General features: G+C 37.5%; 1 protein-coding gene across 18 annotated transcripts in view; it reads left to right on the top strand.

Annotated features, from left to right (window-relative positions):
* Positions 1-17674, top strand: part of NRXN3 (neurexin 3) — a 1789915-nt gene that overhangs the window by 1575720 nt on the left and 196521 nt on the right. The gene's annotated exons all lie outside the window — the stretch shown is intronic.

Raw genomic sequence — 17674 nt, 5'->3', positions numbered from 1 at the left:
GATTGAAACTTTGCAAGTTATTTTTTTTTCTCTCAACCCACCTTGAAATTCAGAGGTGGGTCCTCCATAGTTGTTTTTGTTTGTTTGTTTGTTTGTTTTTCGGGAGGTGTATTGAGACAGAGTCTCACTCCATCACCCTGAGTAGAATGACCTGGCACCATCATAACTTCCAGCAACCTCAGACTCTTGGGCTTAAGCCATCCTCTTGTCTCAGCCTTCTGAGTAGCTGAGACTACAGGCACCTGCCACCATTTTGTATTTTTAGTAGAGATAGGGTCTTGCTCTTGCTCAGGATGGTCTGGAATTCCTGAGCTCAAGTGATCCACCTGCTTCAGCCTCCCAGAGTGCTAGGATTACAAGAGTGAGCCGCTAAACTGGGCCTTCATAGTCCTTTTAATAGCATGAATGCTGGTGTGGGAAGAAAAGGAATTAATCATTTGTTTACATTTTACAGTCAAGCATTCAGCAGCAAATTCATAGGGTCAAGTGGCTGAATGAAGGACAATGGGAGAAAAGGTTGCCCTCTTTAAAAGGGATGTTCAAATGCTTCCTTCACTTTCCTTGCCCTCTCACTTCCTCCACAGTGAGGAGGGTCCACTAACAAAGAAGCACAGAGCAATAGTTACCAAGCTTGAGATGTACATACAAAGTACATTGGTGTATTTGTGGCCTAAGACTCTGGAATGGCTTGAAGGCTGTGATTGCAACTTCATGCCTGTCTCAGCACTGATTTTCTTTACAAGTCAGTCAGAAGTATCTCTGCTGCTGGCTGGTTCCCTGATCACCAGAGTCTCCCAGTATCTGGGCTAGGAATTATGAAAGCATCCACAGACCCTGTGCAGGACCCCTGAGGGACTGAAGCAGAAAATCCCCCCTACCTATTCGTCCATCATCTCAGTTTTCAGAAACCAGCCAGCTCAGCCATTGCTGGAGTCTCAGAATTTCTCCAATTAAAGCACAAAAATGACCTTTCCAGGTTATCTTTGAGCATTTGAAATAAGCCAGAGGTGTTAGCAGCTGCTATGAATTCTTATCATCATCTAAAGTCCCTACCAGCTGATAGACTTAATTTTTAAACGCTCATTTAAACCCTACGGGATGGGGGAGGGGCTATTTGAGTAATCAAAATAGCCCAAGATCTTAAGAGTTCTTTACTGGCTCAGAGGAAAAATCCATCTCTCTCTCTCCACACGTGTTATCACTGGCCCTGCTGGTGCTGCTGCTGTGTGTGTGTGTATGTGGGGGGGGGGGGGTTTGTTGTGTTTTTATTAGGCATTTCAAAGATTTCTAAATTGATGTTAACCACTTGGCCTTAAGCCAAGAGTTTGCGGCCAGCACTAGGAAGGCTCTTTAATGGTCGTTCTCAAGCCAGAGGTATGGAAGAAACCAGGAGACCTTGTGTGCCCATATATTTATATCTTTAGTTCCAAATTATGGGTTACTTCCTATATGTTTTCAAAACAGAATAAAACTTTAATGGTATTGCTTCCTCTCGAAAACTATCATTACCACTGGTATATGTTATTTAGTAACAAACAATGTGTGTTATTATTACAGGACAATGTATGGTATAGTAGTTATAAGTATAGAACTTGGGGCCAACTGGCCGTAGTTAGGATCTTAGCTTCATCAGCTGTGAGTCTAAGTCAGTTAAGAGTTGAAATACCCTAAGCACAGAAATATGGTGTCTGCCCCCTACCATGTAATTGAAAATACAATAGTAATAAATGATAAAATAAGTATAGGAATTCCCCAATAGTTCTGATTTTGCTCTTCTGATGATTTTTATAATGCTTAAAAAAATGCATCACATTCTTTCTTCCTAAATTCTCATTTTTTAACTTTCTGTTTTGTTTTCCAAGTAGTAGATGTTTATTCTTCCTATTTGATGATCCACTTCCAAAATTTGGACAAGTTATGGAACTTTCCTGAGCCTCTATTTCCTAATCTGGAAAATGGGGGTAATAAATATTTACTTTCCAGGTTAATATGAAAATTAGGTGACTTGAACACCTGTAAAATGCTCAACACAATACTGGGATAAGTCAGTTTTCAAAAAATGTTAGCTGTGAGAATTACTAAGCATTTGGGTAGCATTTTTAATTAATGACATATTTGCTAATATAGATGACCTCATTCTGACAATTACATACCCTGAAAGGTTGGTGTATTTTTCTTTTCTATTTCAAATTAAAACAGAGACCTGAAGAGATGCCATATTCTTTCCTAAGGTCACAGAGTAAATGACAAAAGAATAGGACCAGATTCTTCTGTTCCCAATTGGGCACAATTTTCACTATTGTTCCCACAGCAAATTGAGGAATATTTTGAAAACGACATAGTTAGAAATGGGTGGCTTTCTTCTCCTGCCATCTTAGATTGATTTATTGCTTTGAAAGAGGATCATATGTCAAAGGTCAGTTTTCAATGATCACACAAAGGTGGTTATTGTAAGATGTGGAGTCAAAAATCCTCACTTAAAAAAGAAAAAGTTTTGGCTCAGCGCCGGTAGCACAGTGGTTATGGTTCCAGCCACATACACTGAGGCTGCAGGTTCAAACCCTGCCCAGGCCAGCTAAACAACAATGACAACTACAACAACAACAAAAGAATACCCCAGCATTGTGGTGGGTGCCTGTGGTCCCAGCTACTTGGGAGGCTGAGGCAAGAGAATCCCTTAAGCCTAAGAGTTTGAGGTTGCTGTGAGCTGTGATGCCACAGCACTCTACCCAGGGTGACGTGCATAGTGAGACACTGTCTTAAAAAAAAAGAAAAGAAAGTTTTATTAACACCAATGAGGCCAAGCTGCCCTCCTTCAGTAGTGGAAATGTGTTCCCCTGAGATAGTTGAATGAACACCGAGTATTTAAAGGGGTTGTTACCTTGCTGCCTAGGTTGGGAAGTGGCATGATGTATTAGATTCAGTCCAACACTGGAATTTTATGTTCCATTCGAGTGAGACTTCCTAGAAGTGGCTCTCCTCTGACCCTCAGACCTTATCTTCTCTCCTGCCTGCTTCCCTGTGCTATTGAAAGGATCAATTTAAATTACCATTAGAACAGTCTGGCCATGTTTAATTTATTAAATCATAAAATCAAAATGCCTCCTGCATTTGGGAGGCATCAAAGAATAAAGCCACCAACCTGGTGAGGCATTATAGTCACAATTTCTGCAAAAATGATGTCTCCTCTTTTTTCTAAACCAGTCTGTTTCGTTAATAACAGTACATGTAGACAGCATCAAGAGGAATTCAGTCTTGTGCTACGTGTGTACTGCTAATGTTTAAACAGTAAGGAAACAGAGTAGCTCCCATAGAATATTTACTTAAGTTATCCGATTCTGAGGGCACACTTGTAGGGAATTGTTCCTGCCCACCATGTCTGAATGAGTCAACTGTCCACCAGGATGAATGGGTCAACTCCACGATCTTCTCATTGGCATTTATAGGATTTTATGGGACTCTACGGAAACATCCCACAGTGAAATATTTAGAACACACCTGGGCACAGGACATGGAGCGTTGGGTCTTTGTGAATCAGGAAGGACACAAAATGAAAATAGTTCTATAGCAATCGGAATCATATATCCCTTAATTCTGGGAGATAGATCTCAAAAGCAACTTCTTTCTTTGAAACTGAAAATAGAAAGGCTAAGGAACAGGAGAGGGAAATAAAAGAAGAATCAGTCCAGAGCGATCACCCAAGCACTGACTAATGTTCCTTATAAAGCTTCTAACTGCTCTCTCTACACAATACAGTGGTGAGGACAAGGGAGGGGAGGTGAAAGGTGACTTGAGCATGAGGAATTAATTTTAGCCACAGCTCTAGGCCCCCTGGAAGGCTGAGCTGGCTGGGATTGTTCAGGATCCTATCTCTACTGTGAGTGGCTTGCCCAGTGGTGTCATCAGTGCTGTGAGACACCTGAGCACGTATGGTAAGGACTTTGCAGGTTAGAGCCAGGCTTCCTGGAAAATAAAGACAGATAAGCACCTTTAGAATACAGGACTTTCTATCCCTATACCTCAGGGAATGCTGTGAAAAGCAGGGTCTCAACTAATTTTTTTTTTCTTGATACTGCTTGCCAACTCATTGGAAATACTGTTGACTGAATTCTGCTCCTGATAGGCCACTGATGACCTATGTTGAAATCCTGTTTGACCACCCAACTCAGAACATGTAAAGGATATGAGCTACCTAATAGTAGCTTCCTTTCAAGGACAGTAGATTAGAAAACTATGTTTGAGTGTATCAAATTCCACAGAATTTGTCTTTATAGGGGTTGGAAAAGAAAACATTGCTGTGGTGCTGAGTGTTGCTCAAAACACCTGACATACATTAGTCCATTTGAGCATCACTCCACCCTATTAGGGACCACGTTTGGTATTACTTCTGCCATACCCCCTTAAGGTTACATCGTTAAGACCTCACGAAGCTCAATAACTTGCCCAGTGTCACATAGCTCAAAAGGCAGAGCCAACATTCCTATCCTGATCCTCAGACTATCCTACCTCAAACTTTCTACCCACTTTCCTGAGAGTCATGATTTCATTGATTATGACACTACATTTTTTTCCCCCATAAAATATATTTTCAAATAGTAATCCCTGCCTCTCATTTAGTTAGTAAGTTTTCTCAACCTGTTGACATTTGGAGCTGGGTTAATTCTTTGCTCTGTGTGTGTTGGGGCTGGGGGGTGTGGGTGTCTTGCACAATGTGGGATACTTAGTAGGGTCTGTAACTTTTCACGCACTAAATGCCACTAGACCCCAGTTGAGCACCACTGACTTACAGAAAGTTGCCAACATGGTTTGTTTCAAAGGCTTCATCCTTTTATAATTTAGACAGTATAAACGAGGATAAGGTAGATTATTTTGTCCACATCTCATCCAAGATTATTGGAACTTTGAAGAATTAAAAACAATTCTATGTACTTGGCATGATGCTGAAATTTCTCAGGCCTTAGGTTCTCATTAATTCCTAGCTGGGAGGCTTTCTTTTCTTTCTATTTTTGCCCGCAAACATTTGAGGCCTTGCCCGATTTGAAGCATGCATTAAAACAAGCCCCATCTACCTGCTCATTCATCCATTCAAGACTAGCACTGCTTTCAGTTCAACAGAAGCAAAAAAAAATAGATAGTGAAGTCCTTCAAGGGGAATAAGAAGTATAAATACAATCCAGAGGGAAAGCCGTATTTGAACATGGTTTCAGGACTGCAGAGATGCAGGGAAACTAGCGAGTGGCTCACTTAATGAATGTGTTTGAACATCGCCATTTTCAAACCATCTCATTTTTTTTTATTAAATCATAGCTGTGTACATTAATGCGACCATGGGGCACCATACACTGGTTTTATAGACCGTTTGACACATTTTCACCACGTTGGTTAACATAGCCTTCCTGGCATTTTCTTAGTTATTGTGTTAAGACATTTACATTCTACATTTACTAAGTTTCACATATACCCTTGTAAGATGCACTGCAGGTGTAATCCCACCAATCACCCTCCCTCCACCACCTCCCCCCCCTCTCCCCTTCCTTTCCCCCTTCACCTTATTCTTAGTTTATAACTGGGTTATAGCTTTCATGTGAAAGCCATAAATTAGTTTCGTAGTAGGGCTGAGTACACTGGATACTTTTTCTTCCATTCCTGAGATACTTTACTAAGAAGAATATGTTCCAGCTCCATCCATGTAAGCATGAAAGAGGTAAAGTCTCCATCTTTCTTTAAGGCTGTATAATATTTCATGGTGTACATATACCACAATGTATTAATCCATTCTCAAATGTCAACAAAATGTATTTATTAACCAAACCAACACATCCTGAAAACTTGCACTGCTAAATAGTCATTCTTTCCAATTTATCAAGACTGATTTAGGAGTCACAAGTTTTTGAGTTTCTATTTCCAAGGGAATTTCCACATTATACAGTTGGTCTTTGGTAAAAGGTTTTTTTTTTTAATAGTAATTTATATATGGATTTTTATGTAAAGCAGTGGTCTTCAACTTGGTTGCACGTGAGAATTCCTTGGGAATGTGAATGCACTGCAAGCACTCAGGGCTTGGTCCTCTAGTTTAACTGGTCTCAGGTGTAGTTCATGGGTCAGCAGCATCAGCGTCTCCTAGGAGCTTGTTAAAAATGCAGGCTCTGAGGCACCACCCTAGACCCACTGAATTAGGATCTGTGTTTTAACAAGATCCCCAGGTGATACGTGTGCACTAAAAAATTTGAGCAGCACTGGTCCAGGCATTGGCACCTTTAAAGATGATTCTTTAAGCAGTTAACTTTGAGGGAGAAGCTAAAATCATCCTTTTTAGGTTCTGTTCAATATGGTAGCCACTAACCTATGTGCAGTTATGAGCAATGTTGCTAGTATGACTGCGATCTTGAAATTTTTGTTTATGCAATTATGTCCCCTGCACTGAAGGCATTAAATACGCTTCCTATTCAGCCCTTGTACCTATGCTATAAGGCTGTAATAGGCTGGTCTTTCGTATTGGCCAAAGCAAGGCTAGAACATATTATCTCTTATTATCTTTCAACTATTTTCTATTGAGTAAATGTTCCTTTGCATCTTTAATAAAATAATGGCTATTTGCCTTCAAATGCCTTCTGAAAACTTCTTAAATGTTTTGTTGTTACACAATTACAGTGTTAATTCCATCCTATTCATGGGGTTGTTGAAGAAGCAATAGAAGGCAAGGATTAATGGTAAGAGTTCTGGAGTCAAATTGTTTGGGTATAATTAAGAGCCCCTGGCTTTACCACTTACCAGCTTGCCACATAACCTCGAGCAAGTTCCGATTGTTGAGAAGTTTCTCTGTGCTTTAATTCCCATGGCCATGAGTATGTATTTTCTTCTATTAAAAACAAGTAAATACTCAGATTGACGCTAAATATGAAAAACTGAAAAAAAAAACTGGCTAGAGATACATTTCCTAAATAGATTTCAAACTATATTTGTATGCTCTGACAAGATGGCTGTGATGCAAACCTATCAACAAGCTTGACCCTATAAAACCTGTTACCTCACCTATAAAATGGACTTGAGCATCATTGTTTTATCTCACCAGGTAGAAAGTTTTCTGAATATACTAAAGCACCATGTGAATGATAACTATAGGTGCAGATGTTTATCAGGATTATCTGAATATGGGCTCATTTTCTTCTCTTGAACAGACTTTCTACACTTAGGTTTACTTACCAAAGGCAGTAAAGAGTAGGGAACCAGAAGAGATCTTCCATCTTGTTTTCTCATCCTTCATGCAGAAACGCACAAAAGTAAAAATAGTTTCAAAGTGAGAAGGGTACACTGAATCAATGCTTTGTCCCAGAGGTATAGAAAGTGGCAGATGGTGCCACCCACCATCTCTCAGCCAAACTCACCTGATGGTGACAGCTCCATTGGCCCAGCATTTGTTACATGCTCCCCACATAGGCAACCTCCTACTTGGCCTTGAAATCTTTCTTGAGATCAGAATTTGTCTTATTACCATTTTATAAAATAGTGCAAGGGAGTTTAGGTTTAGTTTAGTTTTGGAAATGCTGGTGTCCAATCAAGGGCCACCAGACTTAAGAGCCCTAGTTTTGTTTTTGTTGGTTTTTTTTGTTTTTTTTTTTGGCCGAGGATAGGTTTTAACCTGCCATCTCTGGAATATGGGGCCGGCACCCTAGCCTTTGAGCCACCGGCACTGCCCCTGTTTTTGTTGTTTTTGATTGTTTGTTTGTTTTGTTTTGTTGAGACAGAGTCTCACTCAGTCACCCTGGTTAGAGTACCATGGAGTCATAGCTCTATAGCAACCTCAAACTCTTGAGCTCAAGCAATCCTCATGCCTCAGCCTTCTGAGTAGCTGGGTTACAGGTACCCACTACAATGCCCAGCTAGTTTTTCTACTTTTAGTAGAGATGGGGTCTTGCTGTTGCTCAGGCTGGACTGGAACCCCTGAGCTCAGACAATCACGTTGGCCTTCTGGAGTGCTAGAGTTGCAGGTGTGAGCCACCGCACCTACCCAAGTGAGAGCCCTAGTTTTTAATCACACTCTACTCCTTCCTTAGCTTCTCTTGGATACTATGGAGCAGTTACGTATTCTAGGAATTCTGGCCTTAACTCATGTGTTAAGAATTTATAATTTTTCACTCAAGTTCTAGAATTCTTCTCTCAAGTTAAACCTCCAATTTCTGCCAAGTCTACAAGTTGGCATTGGCATTTTCCTAGGCACCTATAGATGTCTGTCTTTATCCATATCATCGGTCAGGCCTTTTGAGCCTTGGGCAGACTCTTTCCTTTCAAGATCCAATTTTACCTTCTAATGTTACATCCAAGCAGCCAGGAAGGGCTTTTTAAAATAATTAGTCTATTTTACTGTTTAATGGTCTTGCTCGAGGGGTGGCAGAGTGGCAAGAGTGCTTAGTATTTTTTCTCTTTAATTTTTGTTTTATCAAGCAAACCTCTTTTCTCCTCTGTGAATTCCCAGACACAAGATAAATAGCCTTGTTTCTTACAAGTTAAATACAATTACTGCTATCAAACCTAAAGCTTTTTTCTCTCTCCCATAAATGTCGCTTAGAAGCTGATAAGCATTTCAAGGCAAACTGTAGGCTTGGGCTAATGTTGAAATTAAATATAACCACCCACAATACAAAAAGACCACATAGATATATGCAAATCTGCTCTTATAATGCAAAAACAACTGTAGCTGATACATAAATGTATAAGCGCGCGTGTGTGTGTGTGTGTGTGTGTGTGTGTATTTATCTTATAAAAAGAAAGAACATTTGGGGTAGAGGGAGATAGAACACATGGACACATGGCACATGGAAATTTGCCTCTAAGACATAAGTTAACACATGACTCAAGATTATTTACATAGGAATTGAATATACACTAAGGAGCTTATTATAATTATGAAGATTTATGTCAGATAATAGCAAATATTATAACTAAAGACATAATTTGTACAGAATTCATTTGTGAATAGGACGGTGCTTTGTTCTACATTACAGGGTTGTGAAGCAAAGAATCATTTTGTTGTAACCTTGTGTAGGATTTTATAGGATGGGTCCTGATGTATATTTTTCTCATTTTAGTAGAGTATTTTAGGCCTTAAGAAGAAGGTGAACTTTTAAAAATTGAAAGGCACATGATATTTATTAAACCATTAGCTAAATATTATAAATATTAAGTGTAGGGACTCAGTGAGATGAATAAAGAGAAATTTGAGGGACACTTCTAGGCACTATTTAACTAGAGATATAAGGAAAAGGATTTCTTAATTTCCATTTATAATGCATAGATTCATATTAAATCTCATCCTTGAAGTAATACCTTCAAGATTAGAAATACAGTGTAGTGACACTTTGTGTGAATTTTACATTATACTCATTCAAAATAGTGTGGTATGAAAATATTAATAACATCTCACTCTATGTGTGGCATCTGTAATAACACAGATTCTTCTCAGTTAGAACAATCATCAAATATTGCATAATTACAAAGTGGGTTAGTGAATTACAAGTTTTATTTTCCCTGTTGTCACATGAGAGCTCCAATTGAAGTAGTTAATACAAATTCTAGCCTGAAGAATTTGCCTTTAATTATGAAAATACAAAATTATTATTATCCCAACTATAAAATACCATTACCCTGTACTGTTTTTCCTCTGCCCCAGAGTTGGATGAACACCAAATGTCTCAACACACATACTAGAACATAGTTTTATTCACAGAAAAGTTTCCACGTTTCACTCACCTTAATTTAAGTTTTGCACAGGATTGCAGGGTACCTGTAGTTATTTAAAGTCTAAATAACTTTGAGAAAGATGGCACATAAATATCCAATAATAATAATATATATTCATATACAGTATGTTATTTATAATTCCATAAAGCAGAGAGGGGAATGAAAGTGCTCTATACTGTAAATCACTCAATCGATTGTAATCATATTGCAGCTCATCTCAAAGAGATAAAGACTTTATACTCCTCTAAGATCCCTGTCAATATCCCAGCAGGCTGAAAAGAGGGCAAAGAAGGTCAGAAGAAGAAGGGAGAGTCAAGGACAAAGAGACACTTCTAATTTTCAGTGCATGGAGTTAATAGGAATTGGGCTGGCTTCCCAGCGATATTTACAGTTGCTCCAGAAGATGCATTTCTTTTCCACAGGATTCTTTTAAAACCTTTTAGTAAGTCCCTGGTGTTCTGTGTGGCCTCCGTGGCATGGTTTGTCAAGTGCCAATGTTAGACACATAGTACTGCATTAGAGGTCTTAGGGACTAAGTGCACAAACAGAAAATGACAATTTGATGGAAGTCAAATGCTGTAGTAAATCAAACAATGGAAACGTATTGATAATGGGCTAGCAAAATATTTATGCCATACTTTCAAACCCTGCAGAATTCCTTCTTTTATCTAACTCCTATTGCATTTATTGTAAAAAAAAAAAAAAAAAAAGGTTCTGTTTCATTATTCTCTTCAATGGAGTGGGTTGGAGGGGAGCCATCTCTTTCTGCATTCATTCATTCACAGTTCCACAAATGTTTACTCATATTAATTTTGGATGTGATTCTGTGATAGGTGATAGGCATAAGGCATGGTGACAAATAAAACATAGCTCTGACGCTTAAAGACCTCCTTGTGTAGAGGAAGGGAAATATCTGCATACAAGCAAGGTAATTTTAATCCCTAAACTTCTTGGAGCAGTTACTAAATGCTGGGCAGAGTCCTCAGTTCTTGTATTGTTTTCATGATAGCCCTGAAGGGGAGATACTATTTTTATCACCACTTCACAAATGACAATATGGAGGCTTGTAAGATTAGTTAACTCTCCCAGGATCAAGCTAGGACATGAAGACCTGAAAATGAAGCCGGCGTGTCCTGGGAGGCAAGCCCCGTGCTCCTATGTACTACACTAACTTGTTCTGCAATTCCTCACAGTGAAAAGGTGATTGTAAGGATGAAGTCTGGGTTCAGTAGCAGACACACATAAATAAATGCCTTGTAGAGCTTGGAGATGAGATAGGAGTGAGCAGGGGCTGAAATCTGGGCTATCACCTTGTATTTTCTGAAACAATGCTAATAAGCTGTGCTTCCTTATGTAGACACAGACAGCCTAAAAATGTGCCAACCTACTCGAGGGAAGTAATGAGCAGATTTTTTCTTTTCCTTTTTTTTTTTTTTTGAAAATTTTACAGCTTTACCGAGGTATAATTTATATGCAAAAACAAAAAATCCTCTGCACATAATTAATTTATACAATTTGGTGTGTTTGGACATGTGCATATACCCGTGACACCATTGGCATGGTCAATATAATAAACATGATATTCATCATGTATTATTTCACTGAGTGTAATTTCCAATGGTTCCAGGACTGAAGTATTCATCTCCCTCATCTACAGATAAATAAACCAAGGGTCAGAGACATTGAGCTCATTTGCTGCACTCATTTGTCCAGCAAGTGTCACTTCTGGGATTCCACAAAGATCTGTTTGTTCTCGCACCCCAATCGCTTGTTAGCCACTTTTCCAACTGTCTTCCAGGAGCACTCCAGTTTGCATTGTGTACAGAGCTCAGATTCATTTGGTTGACAGATATAAATTCACATGCAAATGTACTGTTGTTTTCTACATCCCAGTACATACAGAATAGTCTGTAATCCCATTATTAAACATTTACTAGAATGCAATTCTGCCCAATGCACAATTGCTAACCTCAGTGTTTAAATGTGATTTGTTTTCATTTTAATCATGTTGTAGAAATGTGGTTTTCTCAGAGATTAATGGTGAGATTATTCCAAATGCCTCCAAGTATCTGAAACCCGTATATCCCAGTTAAAGGCATGAGGATGTTATAACCTATCCTTGCATATAGGATTTTAGAAGAATAATGCCAGTTAATGACAGGTACCACTGGAATATGGTATTTGTTAATGAATCCTCATAGGGGTACTGAAAAGGGGTTCTATCATTATTAGCATTTTAGAGATGAGAAAACTATGTCTCAGCGACGTTGAGTAACAGTTCTATGTTGCCTAGCTAGTAGGTAGAAGGCCCATCTGAATTCAAATGTAGGCAGGAAAACCCTTTTACTTTTATTTAGATTAGGGTTCAACAAATGTTTTTTCTCCAATGCCAGGTTGTAAATATTAAAGGCTTTACAAAACTGTATTATAAATATATTCGTATGTTTAATGTTGTGGTTAGGTGTTTATTAATATAAATGTTATAGGCTTTGCATGGTCTTTATTGCGATTATTCAACTCTGCTAGTGTAATGCAAAAACAACCATAGATAATACATACATGAATAATCATGGTTTATCTTAGTAAAAGCTGCTTTACAAAAACAAGCTGTCACTGGCCAGATTTGTTCCATAATTGTAGCTGGGTGCCCCTTAATTTAGATCATGGATATTTTGAAGCCTACAGTTTTTACTGATCCATTAGCTTTGTTTTGTGGATTGTTTTATGTCTGTTTAGAATAAAGGAAGCAAGATATTCTCTAAGTGGATGAGTTAAATCCCTGGTGCACAGAGAGTAGAACTACTATGTAGAGTGACATAGATTGGTGGGGTTAGTTCAGGACAAAGACACAGAAAGTCCAGAAAAAGAACAGGCACTCCATTTACCTGTACTTAAGGACAACAGACAAAAAATGAGCAACATAACAACCAAATAAGCACAACATGAAGACTATATTTAACAACATTGTAGTGTGTGCTCGTAATTTACCAAGAAAGTAGATTTTAAGGTACTCTTACATATGTATACACACAAAAAGAAAGGTCGCTATATGAGATGATGGGTATGTTACTTTGCTTGACTATAGTAATTCCTTCACTATTTATAAAGATTAAATCTATCAAAATATCATACATACCTTAACTATGCACAATAAAAAAATCAAAAGATTAAGAAACAGACAGACACACCAAGTTTTATTTATAAAATTGGAACCTTTCCACATTTTGCCAACCTCAATACTTAACTACAATAAAGTTATCAAAGTTCTCCCTATCATACAAAAAGCATATACCGCTGGAGTTGGCTCCCTATAGCTCAAGTAAAATGGTCACAGTTGTTAAAGTCTTTTTTAAGCGTTTAATAGGGTAGCTACTTAATAAGTGTTAAGTTATACAAATAAACTGAGATTATTGGAGACTTTTGACTTCACTGACCACAGGTATACAACAATAATACACATTAAATATAGAGCATCCTTTATAAATACCAATGATAGATAATTTCATTTTATAATAATAGAAGAACATCAAAAATTTACTATCAATAACATATTAAGATTTACTAGGAAATTTTTGGTTTCATTGTTGGAACAATTACATTTGATTTTGTTAAAAAAGATTTTACATTGGTGAGATGATCCTTCATTGGTCTGGAGGGGTGGACTTCTCCAGATAATGAAACAAAATGATAAAAGGGAGGGTAAAGATTTAGGCATCTATGAAAGTTAGAGAAATACATGTAAACCTAACATAAATATAAATGTAAAATAAAAGTAAATCTAAAATCTTCTCGGACAGCCAAGGTCTAGAAAATATTTCTCATTTCATTTTTATACCTATATAAAACTGTTTGTGAGGAGCTGACTGTTTCAAATAAAATAGAAATTTATATAAACAAAATACAAACTAAAATAGACCTAAAAGGCTTTTAGACTTTCAACATGAATAGCTGTGGCTTACTGAATTTTCTGCGGGGCATGGGTGGTACTGGTCTCTAGAATAGGTGAGAGCAAAGGCAATCCACGGAAAAGAATATATTGTTCTCAGGGAGCAATTGAGCTCTCCCGGAGGAGATAAACCAAGTGAAATCTAATAGCCTTGCTTCATTTTGTGACTTTCTCCCACTACGACCTCAGAGAATTTTGGGCTCTAAGTAGGTCCGTAAAGGGAATTTTGAAATACTCTTAATAGATCTGTTGTCGAAGCAATCCACCGAACTGAGCAAGGTGCTTTGCCAACACATTAACCAACAGTCCTGACTGTCCCCGATTCCAGACCTTTACAGACAGTTCTCTCATCTATTTCACTTCTGAGCAGGTGCATATGATTCCTCTGAAACACTTGTTCAAGGCAACTTTCCTAGTGTTCACGTTGGAATGAGATAGGGATTGTAGATGTCTCTATGAACACATAGAGACAAAACATTCTTTCACTTTTAAGGCAGTAAATCCAGCTCATTCTATGGCTGCATAATTGAATAACTGTAACTTTTTTGTCAGGGTACAGTTGCTTTAATATTTCTGGTCAAATAGGACAATCAGCATAATTGTATTTCCTTTTTCCCTCTTCCAGCTTTGATTCTTTGATTTGTGCCACTCCCACCCCCATTCCTCCAACCTCCCTCTGCCATCCACACTGGGCCCCGGAAGGTAATTAAAACAAGCAAACCATTGACTCCAGAGACCAAGAGTTTCACTGCGCTTTCAAATCTCACTGCCATTTGGAAGTGCAGTACCAGCTGAAATCCCAATTGACACAGCCAACCTCTAGTGACAGAAGCCACTGTAGCATCTGCTTTCCTTTATTTACAGAAACCACTCAAGTTTCTCTCGAAAAGCACTTATTAAATATCCATCTCTATAAACCCCCTATACTAGAAACTGGAAAATAGAACTTGAACCATTATTCAGCCAGACCAAGTTTAAATCCAACAGGTTAAGTAAGGAGGAAATCTATCTATTTCTTCACTACTCCCTGTGTCTAGGTTCTCCTTTCTGAGTCACATTTAAAAACAAATTTGGACAATATCTTTGAGTTTTGGTGAAATGAGAAATTTCAATCCTTGCCCCAAAGTCTAGGCCCTTGTGAGGATTCTTATGTGAGTTAAATAAGCTCTCATTCCTGATCATGAGAAGTAAAAACATAATACCAAGAAAGCTGCGTGCTGTCCTCTCACCTGTCTCCTCTCTTGCCCTAATAACACCTTACACTCACTAATTTTGTAAGTGCTTTTTGACAAGGCAGCAATGGTACATCAATAGACACTTCATGAACTTGAGGAGGCAAATGGAGTCACTCAAAGGCCTTCTTTTCATCTCTTAGATCATTATTGCAAAGATAAAAGCAGGTTTCTGAAAGAGAGAAATTCAAAGGAACCTAGTAATTAGAATGATGAAAATACTAGGTCACCTGGTCCATTTCCCTGATTGGTTCAGAAATTTCTACACAATACAGACTAGTTTAATTTTATTAGTCTAATTTGAAGTGTTGCAGATGATAGACATTGTTTTTCTTCCACTAAAAGTGTTGATCAGAAATCTGTCTGATTTCTCCTCTTTGGCTTAAAAAATATGTTTGTTCAAATCCTTATGTATTAGGGATGTCAGTAGAAATTATTCTCAATCATTTCCTGATATCATGGATATTTATTTCTTATTGATATCTAAGAGCTGTTTCTTGTTACAAAGTGCAAGTTCTGTGGAGCACATATAAAAATGACTTCTAAACTCTTTTTCATTTAAGATATTTGTATCTTCCTATACTATATACACACATACAAATATCACACACATGTATACACACATCAAGGGGTAAATATCAAAAGCATTGGAATTATCCTGGCATGTGGAAATGTTCAATAAATATCATTAAATTTAAAATAGCCTGTAATCTTTAGGCGTATTTTTCAGATAGCCAAGATTTGATATATACTTAGCGTCATATGAAATGACTAAAACAATGGAAGAAGTATTGTTATTTTATTTATGTGTCTCAAATATGTAGGTTATCAAAGGTGAATCTTAGAGGTCATCTAAACCTTCAAAGCTAATTAGCTAATATTTTGTTGCATTCCAGGATATTGGCCTGTTTTGAGGTAACAGTACTTGTCAATTTCTTGAGTATTTTTGATCACTTAAGCTGTGTCCGTGTTTGGTGTCATTGTGTGTTGAGGAGGATATTACAGAAGGAGAAAAGTGAAACAACATTTAAAAGAAAACAAACCTGCCTCTAAGGTGATTATAATTTCATAGAAAAAAAATAAAACAAACCTGTAAGAACTGATATCCAATGCAAAATAGTGGAGTCTTGGTGCAAGATAAATGTCTAAAATGTGTAGATTATTTCACATAGTCTTTGGACACTTTCTCAAAAGTGTTTTAAAAAGTCCTAATTAAAAATCAACACTATTCTGGCCATCACATTTACAGTATGAACTGATACTTGAGACATAAATTGACAAGTATGTGTCACTTCACTTGAGTTGCAAATCAGAACATATAGCAATATTAGTCATCTTTACTCTTTTTTTACCCCCTTAATTCCTTGGTCTTGATCATTTTGGGTTCTTTTCTCCAGGGTCAAGCTGCCAATCCCAAGCTAAAGCAATACCAATGGGATACCAGTTATAAAGTGTTAGGGAAATGACTTCTAAACTCTTCTCCATAAGTTTATAAAGGCTGCTTTGAGCTAATCCATAAACTTTAAGAAGCGTTGAAAAGGGAATGCCTACTTTTTCAAAGTCAAGGTTGCAAAGTGGGAATGTTTACTGTCTAGTTTTGATCTTTAATCAGTGTTTAGCTTTGCTTTAATTGTTCTGTGTTAGTAGAAAATGTGGTAGGGATTAGGCTTGGTGCTGCTGTAGTTTCTAGTTACTCAAGAGGCTAAGATGGGAGGATTACTTGAGTCCAGCAGTTGGAGGTTACAGCTATGATCTATGATTGGGCCATTGCATTTCAGCCTGGATGACAGTGAGACCTCTTCTATAAATAAATAAATAAATAAATAAATAAATAAATAAATAAATAAATAAAGTGTTATTTTTGTATAGGGAATGTTCTTCCTTTCTTTTCTTTTTCTTTCTTTTGATTGTAGTAAACAAAGACAAGTTATGTTCTAAGAACAGCCCCCATGCTGAGCCCTACTTTTCTCTAGACATTTCTCTAAGCTCAATACATAGTTGTTTATCCTTATCCTTTGTTTGTAGCCAGATTTGAGGCAATGTTGCAGTTCTCACAAACAAATCAATTTGAATTAATTGCCAAGTAGAGTTAACGAGGCATTGTATGAATTCAAGATACACTACAATGCCTGCATTCCCTGAGGTCATTTCTTCTCTGGGAAAATTTTGATTCCTGTACCATATTGCAATAGTGTATACCTGACCTTTCAATCTTACACTAAATGATACATGGCTACCAACTGCTTTATTTTTTGAAAAGCCTTGGAAATGCCATGCAACCAAAAAAACAGGAGTATAGACAATTCTTTAATTAATACCTTTGTGGGGAGAAGATTGTCTTAAAGATCTATACTCTCTGATGATCGCCTGTGCCAGGGGATCTATTTACATTGATGTTCTAAGCAAAAGTTTGAGAAACATCAAAATAGGAAAAATATATTTGTTGGCTGATCTTTGAGGGCTCTATAGCCTTAAAATTCTGGGCTACTTCTCTCAAATTATAAACTTTAAGTTCTAGGAAACTCTGCTCCCAGAAATGATATTTATAAAATTATGAAACAAGGAATACATTTGCTTAAGAAAGACCTCAGTGGTTATCTGAACACCTCTCACTCCCTCCATGGACATCATCTGTGACCAACAGATTCTTTAGCAAAGGGAATTTCCTTTAGACTCTAAATACTGATGCAAACAAAATAATGAAAATTCATTCTTTCCACCCCCCTCAGAAAAGGTACAGAAATGGTAATGGAGTTCT

Source organism: Nycticebus coucang, chromosome 9 (genome assembly GCF_027406575.1).
Source record: "Nycticebus coucang isolate mNycCou1 chromosome 9, mNycCou1.pri, whole genome shotgun sequence".
In the NCBI taxonomy this organism is placed as follows: Eukaryota; Metazoa; Chordata; class Mammalia; order Primates; family Lorisidae; genus Nycticebus; species Nycticebus coucang.
The sequence above is the reverse complement of the archived record's forward strand: the minus strand, read 5'-3'. Positions and strand labels throughout refer to the sequence as shown.